The following is a 13269-nucleotide window of genomic DNA, read 5'->3' on the forward strand; positions in this document are numbered from 1 at the left end:
ATATGAACGACTCCACTTTTACTAGCACATCGTGGAGTATCACTATTGGTCCTTTTACTGTTCGATCAGCCATCAATAGCCGCATCCCAGTGGGCTTTGGATGACCCAAACCAAACTTCTTGTAAATCGAGAGTGGCATGAGATTTATGCTTGCCCCAGATCACATAATTCTTTCACAAAATGTAATGGCCCGACTGTACAAGGAATAGTGAATGCATCCGGATCTTCTTTATTTTGTACAAGAGTTCTTGTAGCAATAGCACTACAATGTTGCATTCTATCATCATCCTCAAAAGTGACCGATCTTTTGTTTCTAACCAGATCTTTCATAAACTTGGCATAACCGGGCATTTGTTCTAGAGCTTCTACCAAAGGGACATTGATAGAAAGTTGTTTCAACATTGTTATAAAACGTCGATATTTACCTTCCTCGGTCTTTTTCACTAATCTTTGACGAAAGGGGGGGGGGGGTCTAGGCAAGGTAGTTACCTTTGTAGGCACTTCAGCATCTTTTCAGTGTTATCTTCTACTTCACCACTAACCTCTACCACCTTATCATTATCTTTTATCACCTTTTCCTCATTAGACGACATATGTGGGTCAATGGTTTGCTTACCACCCCGAGTAGTGATTACCATACAGTGTCCATCATTTTTCTGATTTTGGACATTGTTGCTAGGAAGAGTGCCCGGTTGCCACACACAATCGCAGATAATTTGGCCATTTGCAACTCAAACTGCTTAATCGATATTGCATGTGTATCGACTTTCTGCCCAATACCCACTAAATCACTCCTTAAATCTTTAATGTGCTCATCACTAGCATCGAACCTCCTCATCATTTTGTACAACATATCCTCAACTCGTGCCATACTACCTCCACCATCCCTAGGAGTAAATTCACGATTTTGAGGAGGAACATAGGTCTCGTTCCTATCATTATTGTTACCATAGTTACCCCTGTTGAAGTTGTTGTCGCGTTTGTAATTTCCATCTTGGACATAATGACCCTCACGGTTATAGTTACCATAGATTCGAAACCCCTATCTCCTGATTTAAGCCTTGGGCACTTGGTCGGAAACCCTCCATCTCCTCATTTACCACATAGGAATCCTCTTCATAATAACATTCATCATTTAGTGGTGGTGGTTTAGACAAGTAGTTAACTGCATTTATCTTTTCTGCACCCCTAGTGACATGTTTTAATACCAACCCAAGCTCAGTTCTAATCTGAGCCATCTCTTCACGAATCTCATATGTGGCTGGGTTGTGTGTGGATTGCACTTGCGAAGGTATTCCAGTATTTGACTTCCTACTACTCCAAGCTTTATGATTCCGGGAGATTTCTCTAACTTTTCGGCGATCTCGGCATAAGGACACTCCCCATAAGAACCACCCGCTATAGTATCCAATACCGCTTTATTATTACAATCCTGTCCCCGATAGAAGTATTCCTTCAATAACTCATCATCTATGCGGTGATTGGGGACACTTCTCAAAAATGAAGTGAATCTATCCCAAGAACTGCTAACTGACTCTCCTGGTAGTGCCACAAAGTTTTTCACTCTGTCTTTGTGATTTAGTTTCTTGGAGACCGGGTGGTAACGTGCTAAGAAAATGTTTCTTAGTTGGTCCAAGTGAAAATTGAGTTATAAGGGAGCTTAGTGAACCAAATAGCAGCCTCTCCCGTCAGTGAGAGAGGAAATACTCTTAGCCCTATTACATCCAAATCAAAATCAGGCCTCCCTACACAACTTTTACACACTGCCCTTACCTTAGCTATATGGGCATGTGGGTCCTCAGAAGGTAGCCCCGAAAACAAACCTCTAGCAATGAGAATCTGCATCAGACTACTAGTTACCACAAAGGTGTGGCCTTGTGGTAGAGGGGGCAACACAAGTGGCCCATCAGAGTTATTATCATAGCCTCTGTAGTATTCTTGAGGACGTGGAGCGGGATTTTGTCCCCTTTGTTGATTTTCACCAGGATCATCGGGTAATAACTGACCATGAACATCAACTGGAGCTAGGATGTTCTTGTTTGGATCATCATCGTTAATACCCATGTTTCGATTCATATTGCGTAATGTACACTCTAATTCATGATCGTTGGGAAACAAGGGTTCTCTTCCTCTCCGTGTATTTGGCATACAAGGAAGATAGTTCTGCAAGAATAAAAAACAATAGAAAAGTAAAATTAAGAAAATATTGACTAAACTTTACTAATAATTTTAAGTTAATCTAAAAGCTACTTTCCCCAGCAGCGGCGCCAAAATTTGATACGCTCAAACTTACTTCTCAAATAAGAAGTAAAGCGTCCGTATCAAGTAAAGAACCCAACTAATGAGGTTGGGATCGTTCCCACAAGGAAAATAGTTCAGACTTAACTTTATTCTATTATAAATTATATTTAGTCAATTATTTTCCTAGAAAACAAAAGACTGTAAAGGGGGGTTTTTATTTCTAAATTCATGAAATTAATTAACTAGATTAAAGTAAAAACTAACAGGTTCAAATCTTAGAGCTTAAGTGTTCAATCAATTAATAAAAGTAACTAGGGCTTAAGTGTTCTCCATAGGTTCCTAACTTGATAATGCTAACTACAACAATTCTTTCCTAGTATCTTGCATGTAAAGTGATAAGTTATGTATCTGTAAATCCTTGGTCCGACATCTAGAAAATTTCACTCCGCACCTTGGTCCGGCTACGTGTGTTGCTATACTAACCCTTACCTTTACCTCATATTAAGCATTGTATTCGATATTTGACTAAGTTATTACCTCGTACCAATCGACACTATCCTATTAGATAGTAAACACTAAATCTATATTGATAATTCTTTTCTTATAATCTACCTGCTTGGTCCGAAAGTAGCTTTAAGGCGAGTTCTAACGTTGGTCATCCGTTAAAAAGACTTCTAAACGAAAGAATCATCAATACATGCAAGACACTATTCTAGAATTGCTATTTTAGTTAGTTTTTACCTCATTATTCACCTATGGTACCCACAACCCTAATTATGGAGTTTAGTTACTAATGGTCATAATCACACTATTCATATATTAAATATAAGAATTCATGTACTTACTTTGATGAGAAAGAATAAAATCAAGAAATTTACTTGATTAATCAACAAAAGCACCAACAATCAATTCCAGAAAAAGTGTAACAATTGCTGAAATTAATCCTTCAATACTTGAACAAGAGAACTAAAGATTATCCAAAAGTCTAACTATCAAAAAGTATACTATCAAGGAGTCTATTATCAAAGAGTCTAACCCCAAAAACGAGGTTTTCAAAACTATATATAATAAAAACAAAACCTAATATAAGAAGGATTCTAATTACTGAAAATCTTTTAAAACGCGGTTAGGTCGACGGACATCGTGACAGACCCTCGTGGTCACGACGGGCCATCATGGCCTCCGTCGTCCCATACTTCACAAATTCTTGTGCTACTCTCTTCATTACCCTCAACGACAGGTATGACGGACCGTTCCAAGCACGACGGTCCGTCGAGGATCTCCGTTCCATAATACTTAAACTTCTTGGAATTTGGATACTGGGAGTACTCTCTGATCATCGCGACGAACCAGAAGGTCATGACCTTCCGTAATCCCACACAGGGTCAGACTTCCATATCTTCCTTCAGCAGCTTCTCTACGATGCCACCTACAGACCGTCACAAGCTCGACGGACCGTCACAAGCTCAGTAGGTGGTCTCTTCTGCATTTCTCGCTCAAAAACTTCCGCATTCATGTTTGGACAGATTTCGTGCAAATAAAGAAAAACTTACATAAAAATCAATACAAAAAGGCTTTTGAACAGATACTAAACTTAACGAAAAAGCATTAAGAATACCGTGAAGCCACGGTATATAAAGAGGGGCTAATGCAAGGAGGTCTCAAGATGGGAATGTGAATGAGGAGGTTCCCCCTCAGGTGCCAAAGGTCCACAAGCTTCCACTAGGGAGGGGGGTATGTCTAATGTGGAGATAATGGCTGCCTTCCAAGTTTTGACCCAACTCATGACGACTCAAGCTCAACTCTTAACTACTCAAGCTCAAGCCGTGACGACCCAAGCTAAATGAGGAGTTGGACCTCAAGTGACCCCTATGCAGGTACTCTTGCTTCTAGAATGTGAGATTTCACAAGGATGAATCCTCCTACTTTTCATGGCACTAATATGGATGAGGATCCACAAGCTTCATTGATGAGGTGTTTAAGGTAGTGGATGCAATGAGAGTAAATTTTAGGGAAAAAGCGGAAGTAGACTCATATCAACTAAAAGGTGTGGCACAAGTGTGGTTTGAGCAATGGAGGGACGAGAGACCTGTAAGGGCGGGCCCGGTAGATTGTGGTGTGAATAAGATGACCTTTCTGAATAGGTTTTCCCCTTATAATTGATGGAGCAAAAGTTAGTGTAATTCATAAACTCAACCAAGGGGGAATGACTATGAAGGAATACTCTCTCAAGTTCACCCAACTGTCTAAATATGACCCAACCTTGGTAGCCAACTCTAGGAATAGAATGAATAATTTTGTGATGGGGGTGGCTAGTATGGTAGAAGAAGAGTGTCATATGACAATGCTCCATCAGGATATGAATATCTCTAGTCGCATGGTGTATCCCCAATAAATTTAGGAGACAAAGCTTAGAAAAATGAATAGAGATGGGAGGAGGACTACGACGGATGATCAAAGTCAACCTAAGTCTAAGAAGAGGTTTTACAATTAAGATTCCCGTCATAATGAACAATGATACGGTGTCTCACCTAAAGTCTCAAGGAAGGACTGGAGGTGGTTCTACTTTTAAATGGTTTAGATGTACTACATATGGAAAAAAACATTTGGGTAAGTGTCTTGCTGGCATAAATAGGTGCTTTATGTGTCGAAAAAGGGGTCATAAGATGAAATATTTCCCAACACACACGTCAAAAGGGAAGGGGACTACCCAAGCTCCTTACGATAGCTAGGATCTGAATTCACCCAAGAAGAACCGTTTTTATGTGCTACAAGCTATTAAAGGGGCTAACCTGGAATAAAGGCCCCGATAAGTTATGGTTTCTTATGGTTGTCTTAAGTTGCTCTTAGATGGGTTTACCCTAAGTGGGGGACGATGAATTGAGTAGGAAGGTTGTTGATATCCATATCTTTTTCTTCTATTGTTATTCAATCTTGAGACCAAGAAATTAGTAGTAGTTTTGCCTTATATATGAGTTTTGCGTTAGATGAAAAGTTCCATGTTCTCCTTATGTTAGGAGTGCCTTGATGATAATATGTTTTGCATCCTATTAATGTTATTATCTGATAAAATTAGTAATTGATCTATGAATCTCTCATATTAATGTGCATTTAATAAAATTGCTTATTTTCCTCCTGAGTTATCATGATGATTATGCCTATGTGTGATTTGAAAGTTATTGCATATTGGACCTTGCAATTAAATGATGAGAATCTATAAAGTACGACAAGGTATTTCCTTCTTAATGCAATGAAAATGATGAAGTATGTGTGCATTACGAATTGTGGAGATAGTTCCTACTTGCTTGTGTTGCTTTGAGTGCATAATCATGTGAAATTGGTGTTCCTTGTAAGTTTTGTGCATCGGATAGGAAGTTGTATTAATGATGTTATGTGTCTTGACCTACTAGATAAGACATTAAGTCCTTGAAAGTATTTTAGTGTCATTCAAGGACGAATGTTTTCCAAGTGGGGAAGTATTGAAAAACCCTGAAAATGAAATAGGACCAACTAGAGCTTTGCATGAGTTTCATAATTAATGACTTATTAAAATCATGAGAAATAGCTTTTAATAGTTGGTTTAATGATTTTTGAGGTACAACTTCAAGGAACGACCAAGACGTTCGGAAACTAGTCTTTTCCATGCTACTGTGTTCTAGTATGTTTTTCTTGTTTCTGTGTGTCATTTCGACTCTAAAAATAGTGGAGATGAGCCTAGAATCTATACGGTCGTGTTCAGGGTCAAAACATCTGGGCATAACTCCCCTAGGACCATCCTAAGGATCCTTTGAGGAAGACCCAAATGTTGGCCAAACAGGTGTCAAAAATAGCAGCCACCAACGAGCACCATTGACAGACCATCAATGCAATGACGGAGCTCCAATGGCCTCCATAGGCTGAAAATTAGTTTTCGGGAGCTAAGATCCATTTGAATACTCTCAGTCACCATGGGAGGATAGCTAGGACGGGTCGTCAATGTTTTATCGAAATATATTTGGTTCGAAGAGTTTTCGACCTTTTAGAGTCGCCACTTAATTTTGAGAAAAATTAAGAAAAACCTTTTTTCTTCAAAAGACTTAAACAGATAAAATTATTTGAAAATACTCAAAAGGGTTCGGGAATTCTTTTTAACATCATAGGAAGGTTTTGAAAGAACCTAAGATGTTTAGCTTAATTACGGCTATCCGACAACTAACTTTGTATTTTTGGCTAAGACTTAGCTTATAAAATTTATTGGAAATTGTTTGAAATGGATTCTAAGTTTCTATCTAAGCAAAATTTGTAAATGGAAAAATTATTTTTTTAAATTGTTTAAACTTATTTTAATTTTAAGTTACCAAACTTTATGCAACTCGACGAAGATTTGGAGTTTTCTAACTTCAAACTAACGACAAATAAAAAAATAGATAAGTAATAAGACAAAAGAGAGAGAGAGAGAGAGAGAGGGAGAGAGAGAGAGAGAGAGAGATATTTCGAGTCCAATCCGGGGTTCTGTTCGCCTGGACCAGATTTTGGACCCACATGCTTTCGGCCTTTTTGGCCCTTTTTTTTGTACCTGTCCTAGAGTGGAAAAGTAAATAAAAAAAAATTTACAAGGCTTAATACTTAATAACAAAATACGACAATAAATAAAAAGGAAACAAAGTAGACTTCGGCCCAAATTCTTCAACTCCTAGCTCGTTCCCCTCGGATTTTCAGCCTTTGGATCTGTAACGCCGATATTTATGGTGTTGACTCGATGGAGAATTTGAGTATTTATTCTCTCGAAATGCGGTGGGGAAATGGCAGTTCATGATGAACTCAAAATGGGTTTTACATGTAAATATCACAAAAAGAAAGAAAAAAACAAAAAAAAAGGAAAAAAAAACATTAGCATCTATATAAAACATCTATAGATTTACAACGAATTAATTTGCATACGGAAATTGAAATAGGTAATAATCATAAATTAGACAAATCGAATACAACCAAAATTTTGAGCTGCAAATAAATTTTCAATGGAAACAAGCATGGTCTTCAATTACAATTAAAGCACCTAAGCTAATGGACTTGTATATTACTTTTCATGAGTGAAATATCAAAACTAACCAAGTAGAGATCCTGACGAGAATAAATCGGACTAACTCCACCTATTCTAGAATTCAACAGCACATGACAGTAATACAATGCTGGCAGAACAAAAAACACAAACTGGAACAGATGAATCACGATAAAAAAAATAATATTCAACAATTAATCAGTCTATCAGGCACATAATGCCAGCAGTACATGTGGCACAATTGAAGCATATGTAAGCAATGTTATGCAGAGATCAACCTTCGTAGATAATTCAATGATAAGTTTTCGATTTCAACTAATAACTAGACATACTATTTACTACCTATCAAACAGATTTAAAGTATCTTTGCAAAAGCTCAGTTAGCAGAACACAATCATCCGCGGAATCTCATCTGACTAGAAAAGTTGGAAATTTGATTCAATAAGCCATTTACAGTAAGATGCGGAGTGGCTATTCAAGAACAACATAAGAAATGCAAAGTAATCAATTTATGAGAAGCATTAAAACGGGTACACTTAGAGACCCACTGTTAACTTGAGTAAAAAAAACGACAATTACGCATATGAAGTCGTAAAGAATCACAAATTTCAAGCGCCTTTGATCACCGAATGTATACATGGATGAAAAATGATTACATGAATGACTTGGATGCAACTTCCAGATTTTAGACAACTTACAACAATGAACGAACTTAGCCATACTCCGGAAATAAAAGAAAGGCAAACTATGTTCTCAACTTCGTTCTGTATCCAAAAACAATTGAACAACGAATAAACCAAAAGACGAGTGAAAGTAATTTCCTTCAAAGCTAGACATGGATAGCTTCACAAAGCACATTCGGAAAGCAATACAAAACTCAAAAGATCAACTACAAATAGCAAGCAATTTTCAACAACGAATTGAAACAAACAGGGATGAACAGCTCAATCAGACTATAAATCATTTTTAGAATGAAACACACACACATCAGTTGCCAGGCAGATTAACATAACAAGAAGGTATAGGCCTACACATGCCATACAAAACTATATTTTAATCAACAGAGGAAAACATCAGCCCACATATCAACCTAAAATGAATGAACAAATCATGAGTTGTTTACCTTTTCCGGGGCAGCGACCTGGACACAGGGGAGCAAGATGAGGCAACGACTACTACAGCAAAGAGAGAATCTAAATGATCTTGAACGACTGTTTCGAGCTTAAAATGCACGAGCGATGGATAACACCAAGGACATGAAACTTAAGACTCTAAACAAGATGACTTTCTCCGTAACTCTCTTCAAAACAGTCTCCCGACACAAAAATCCTAACTCCCAAATCTCCAATGATTCTCAAGCTAAAAGAAATTCTCAATGTTACTCCCTTTTTTTTACAGTGAAGTATCCACTTTTAAATTATTCTCACACTTTCTGCAGAAAAAAATTTCAAACTAGAAAATTTTAGCTCCCTCCCCCACAACATCCCCTTCCTCAAAGACCATAAGAAAGTATTTATAGAGATAAAGAAGGGGTCGAATTGTAGAGGCGGGAGAATTTCTTGAAAGGATTGGGGCAAAAAAGAACATTCACTCTGATTTTAAAATACAAAATTTGTTTTCTCAAAATGGGCGTACACTCTTTTTCTAAAATTTCCATCCCATTGCAGAATTGGAAATGTAATATACTCTTTGGATCAATTCTTACGTCCTTGGCGTTGACGTGGAATGATCTCACGCCACCAAGGACAAACGTGTGCTGCCATCGTCGTACAAGACGGAAAGGGACATTGGGGAAGAGGCCAAGAATCAACGTACTGCCTGCTCGCTTTGATGCTCTCACGCAAGGGGGAATCGTGGAGATGACGAGGAGAACTCTTTGGGATCAACTTCGCTTTCCTTGGCTTCACGCGTCACTTTTGGATTCTTCAAGCGTCACCTCTTTGAGAAGAAAAAGGGGAAACGGGTTTGGGCATCCGTCGGAAATTGGTTCGGGTCATGGGGATAAAGGATTGGGTCGAGTCCAAAAAGGGATGGTTTGTTTGGGCGGGTTTGAAGATCTTGGGCTTGGTAATTGAGGTAATTGGGTCGGCTATTGCATTGAGAAAAAGTCCCAAGAATGTCCTTCTTAGGAGCTGACATATAAGTAAGTAACATGAATTGATATAAATTAATTATTAAGCTTCTTAAATTTTAACGCAATAAAATAATCGATCCAATCCAAAATGCAAACCATTATAAAACTAGACTAATTAGTAGAATATTAAAACAAAAGTAAAATTTTTTAAGAAGATTTTCAAATAAACATATACTAGTTATATACATAATTATGCAAATCATATATGCTGCTTAAATATTATAAAAGCGATAAGATTAATTTCAAAATTTTTTTTAAAAAAAGATGTTTCAAATTTTATAAATTCTAATTATTTCGAATCGTTAAAAATTAAGAAGCTCAATAATAAATTATTACCGGGGAGGGTCATTGGGTTGATGAACCGTCAATGGCGGTTCTCAATGGCCACATGCAGTTCTTCCAACTTTCTACCACTTAAACGGTGCATGGGTAAATCCACTCCCATGTTCTAATCAAATGGTGGACAGTTATTTATGGTTTATTTAGGTAATTTAAATTACTTAAAACACTAAAACCTAGAATCAGACTTCATTCTTCAAAAAAAAACGTTGCGTCCCAAAATTTGTCTCTAAACCTCCATGGAAGCTGAGGTCAAATTGGTGCTAGAATTGAAGATTTCCATTGCTTTCTTCTTCAACTTAGTGGACTTATTAATAATCAGGTATGGTGATCCTTTATCCATAGTTAGATTTCACTCTAGATCCAATTGTCAAATGGTTTTCAAGTTCTTAAAGATGGTCAAAACCCCATTTCTTCATCAAACTCATGGGTTGTTACATTCAATAGTAACAAAAAAATTGTTATAATTATATTATGGTTTAATTGGCGATTTAAAGTTAAAAAATCAATGAACCCATGATCCCTCAAATTCCTTGATTTTTGCTTACAAAGTGGGTTTGATGAATATGATAGGATATTGTTAGATTTATGCTTTTATTATGTTGTATTTTTGTTATCTATTTATATCCATGCCTAGTTATGGTGAATTTTGGAGAATTGATAAAAATTGATTGTGGCTTCGATGAAGGATAAATTGGCCTAAATTTCTCTCTTGTGTGATATAGTCCACTTATGGTGGTGGTGTTTAGTTGTTCTATATGTAAGTGTATTTTGATCATGGCCTTGAAGGCATTGGATTTTAATTGAGGTAATGTTATGATGCATGTGTATAGAGATGTATTATGAGGTTATTTATGTGAATATTCAAGATAGTTTGACAATTAGAGTATAATGTGAGTGTAAAGTATATTTGTGCGTGGAATATGATGAATAGAGTATGGTCATGTTTAGAAGACAATATCACGAATGATGGTGGTTATGTGAAGGGTATTTCTCACATATGTACACACATGAATGAATAAATGAATGAAGCTAATGAAAATGTAATAAATATGAGTCTATTCAAAGGTTTCCTTAATGTACTCTAATGAATGAATGGGGGACTTTGAGGTGGATACTTTTTGTCAATAGAGGTGTTGTGTCTAGTTACAACCTCTATATTCCAAAGACCTTTTCAATGAATAAATGATAAGTTGGGTTGTATATTCGTACGTGAGTAGAGGTAGAGTACATAGTAGCAATCCTTTAACCTATAGTTAATGAAAGTCTAAAACTCCGTGTGGGAGTAATGCCTAGTACCGAGATGATATGAAATAGGGTGGATACTCTCCGTGAGTAGAGGTGTAGTATCTAGAAGTAACCTCTTGAGATTTCTACTCTCCGTGAGTAGAGGTTTAGTATCTAGAATCAGTCTCTCTATCCCTTAACTATGTTCCCACATAGGACTAGCTAGTGATTTTCCACGTAAAGGCTAAACGAATGACCCTAACTTAGGCAAGTGGGGATACCTCATCTGGTAGCGGTTAATACCGGGAGTCTATGATAAGCTCTCATGGTATATGTCGGTTAAAGCTTACCCCCACAAAAGAATGTAATGAACTAGGTCTTCTTAGAGAAGTTCTATTTAGGATAGGTGGTGGAATGGGAAGCCATCTATGAATTGCACAAGTAGTCATTTGAAGGGGGTCTTGGTGTGTCGTTATTATGTTAATAAATGAATAGGTTTCTAGAGGATTTTAAGGAAGCTTTTTGGACTTATGTCTACTGTTAATGAAGGTATTATTAGTTGTTCAATGTGATGTACCTAGTCTAGGGTGATTCGAAAGGATCACTAAGTGAGAGTAGTAGTATGGTATCCTACTTTCACATTGCACTAGTGTAACTTAGAGTTATTCTAGGGGATGGTTCTTATGTGATTTTCCTTGAATGCATTAATGTATCCTTTAGTATCTCTAGTAATGAATGTTGAATTTTTGGATTTAGTTGAAAAGGAAATATCCTTACTTAGGGTAGTCTTAAAGATCATCTAAGTGTGCATGAAAGGGTTGTATGGGAGGTTGCTTCATATCTTACTTAGGTGGGTATTTGGATAACCTTAATTAGAAGATATAAATGGCTGGGTTGGTTAATGAATATGGTCATATCTTTTGGATTATGGATGTATTACCTTGTATGTTGATGATTCAATTGTATTATGTATTTTACACTTGTTTGATGAAGCTTTATCAACATAGCATGAAAAGCATATTTCAACTAAAATGTCCTCTTTAAAGTGTGTTTTTGCATGATTGTCATACTTACTGCTTAATTATACTAATTCTATATTTTCCTCTGATTTCTACAAATGTGTAGGCGTTGGCAAGTGAGGGGATTTTTGATGTTGAAGCTTGAGACTTAGAAGTTTTCTCTCAAGATTTGGGTATTTCCTCATATGTCGAAAAGAAGACTCTTTATTTCTAGTTTTCCTTTATCAATTCATTTGTATAATACTTTTATCTTTCTTTCAATGTAAGGGTTGTGTCCCTATGATATTGTGATGTGTCTAAGATGGCTTGTGTCGAGACTTAAGTATTCTTACCTTTTATAAAAGATTTTCCTCTTATTGACTTTATTGTGAAAAATTTTAATAACGCACTACTTTTCATACCTATGAGATGAACGAATGCTAACAGACTTGTATAAGACCTATTCAAGGTCAAATACATCGATTACGACTCGGGGGTTCTCTCGGGTCGTGACATTTATGTTACCACTCAATGAATTTGTTTACATTGAGCCGCAAACATCGTATGAATGAGCTTAAGTTTCTTGTTAGTTCTCCATACTTGATTTTCTTGAAATGAAAATTTTCTTTTCTTTCTCTGGTGGCAGGTTTCACAAACTTGGCCATCAGAAAGAAATTTAAATCTATTTTCGACTAACGACTTCTTTTTCATCTCTGCGATGCTTCGCTCATTTAAGTGACCAAACCTTTTTGTTCCATAAGTTTCTACATGTTTATGAAGTAATAGTGTAAGCATGATCATTTATTTTCTCCCAAACAACTGAAAACGTATTGTTGTTCATCTTGACATAAAATAATTCTACTCTAGAAGGACCGATAACAATTTATTCTTAAAATACAGAGAATAATTATTTTCAAGCATTTGTCCAAAACTCAATAAATTTTGACTCATATCATGCTTTTATGGAACTTTAGGAATAGTTGTGATATCAGATATTGTTGACATAGACATTGTACCCTTGCCTTTGACTTTTATTGCCTCATTGTTTTCCACTTATACTTTAGATTTGTAAGTATCATCAAGGAATTTTATCATTTCAGCATCATTGCACAAGTGATGTGTGCAACCACTATAAAGAAGACATGAATCAGATAATTCATTAATTGAAGAAAATGAAACTATAAAGAATTGCTCGTCATGTGCATCTGTAGATTCTGCTCCTTGTACTTGCAAAGTTTTAGAGGCCTTTGCTCTTGATTTACACACCTTGGATATGCTCCATGTCTACTGGA

The 13269-nt window shown here is 36.5% G+C and overlaps 1 long non-coding RNA gene across 1 annotated transcript; it reads left to right on the forward strand.

Moving 5' to 3' along the window:
• The first annotated feature begins 9710 nt into the window (after nucleotides 1-9710).
• Nucleotides 9711-12341, forward strand: LOC114076330. Its single transcript, XR_003577145.1, has 2 exons — nucleotides 9711-10074; nucleotides 12105-12341. It is a non-coding gene; the product is annotated as an uncharacterized LOC114076330 (long non-coding RNA).
• Nucleotides 12342-13269: the final 928 nt, after the last annotated feature.

This window comes from Solanum pennellii, chromosome 3 (assembly GCF_001406875.1).
Source record: "Solanum pennellii chromosome 3, SPENNV200".
Classification (NCBI taxonomy): domain Eukaryota; kingdom Viridiplantae; phylum Streptophyta; class Magnoliopsida; order Solanales; family Solanaceae; genus Solanum; species Solanum pennellii.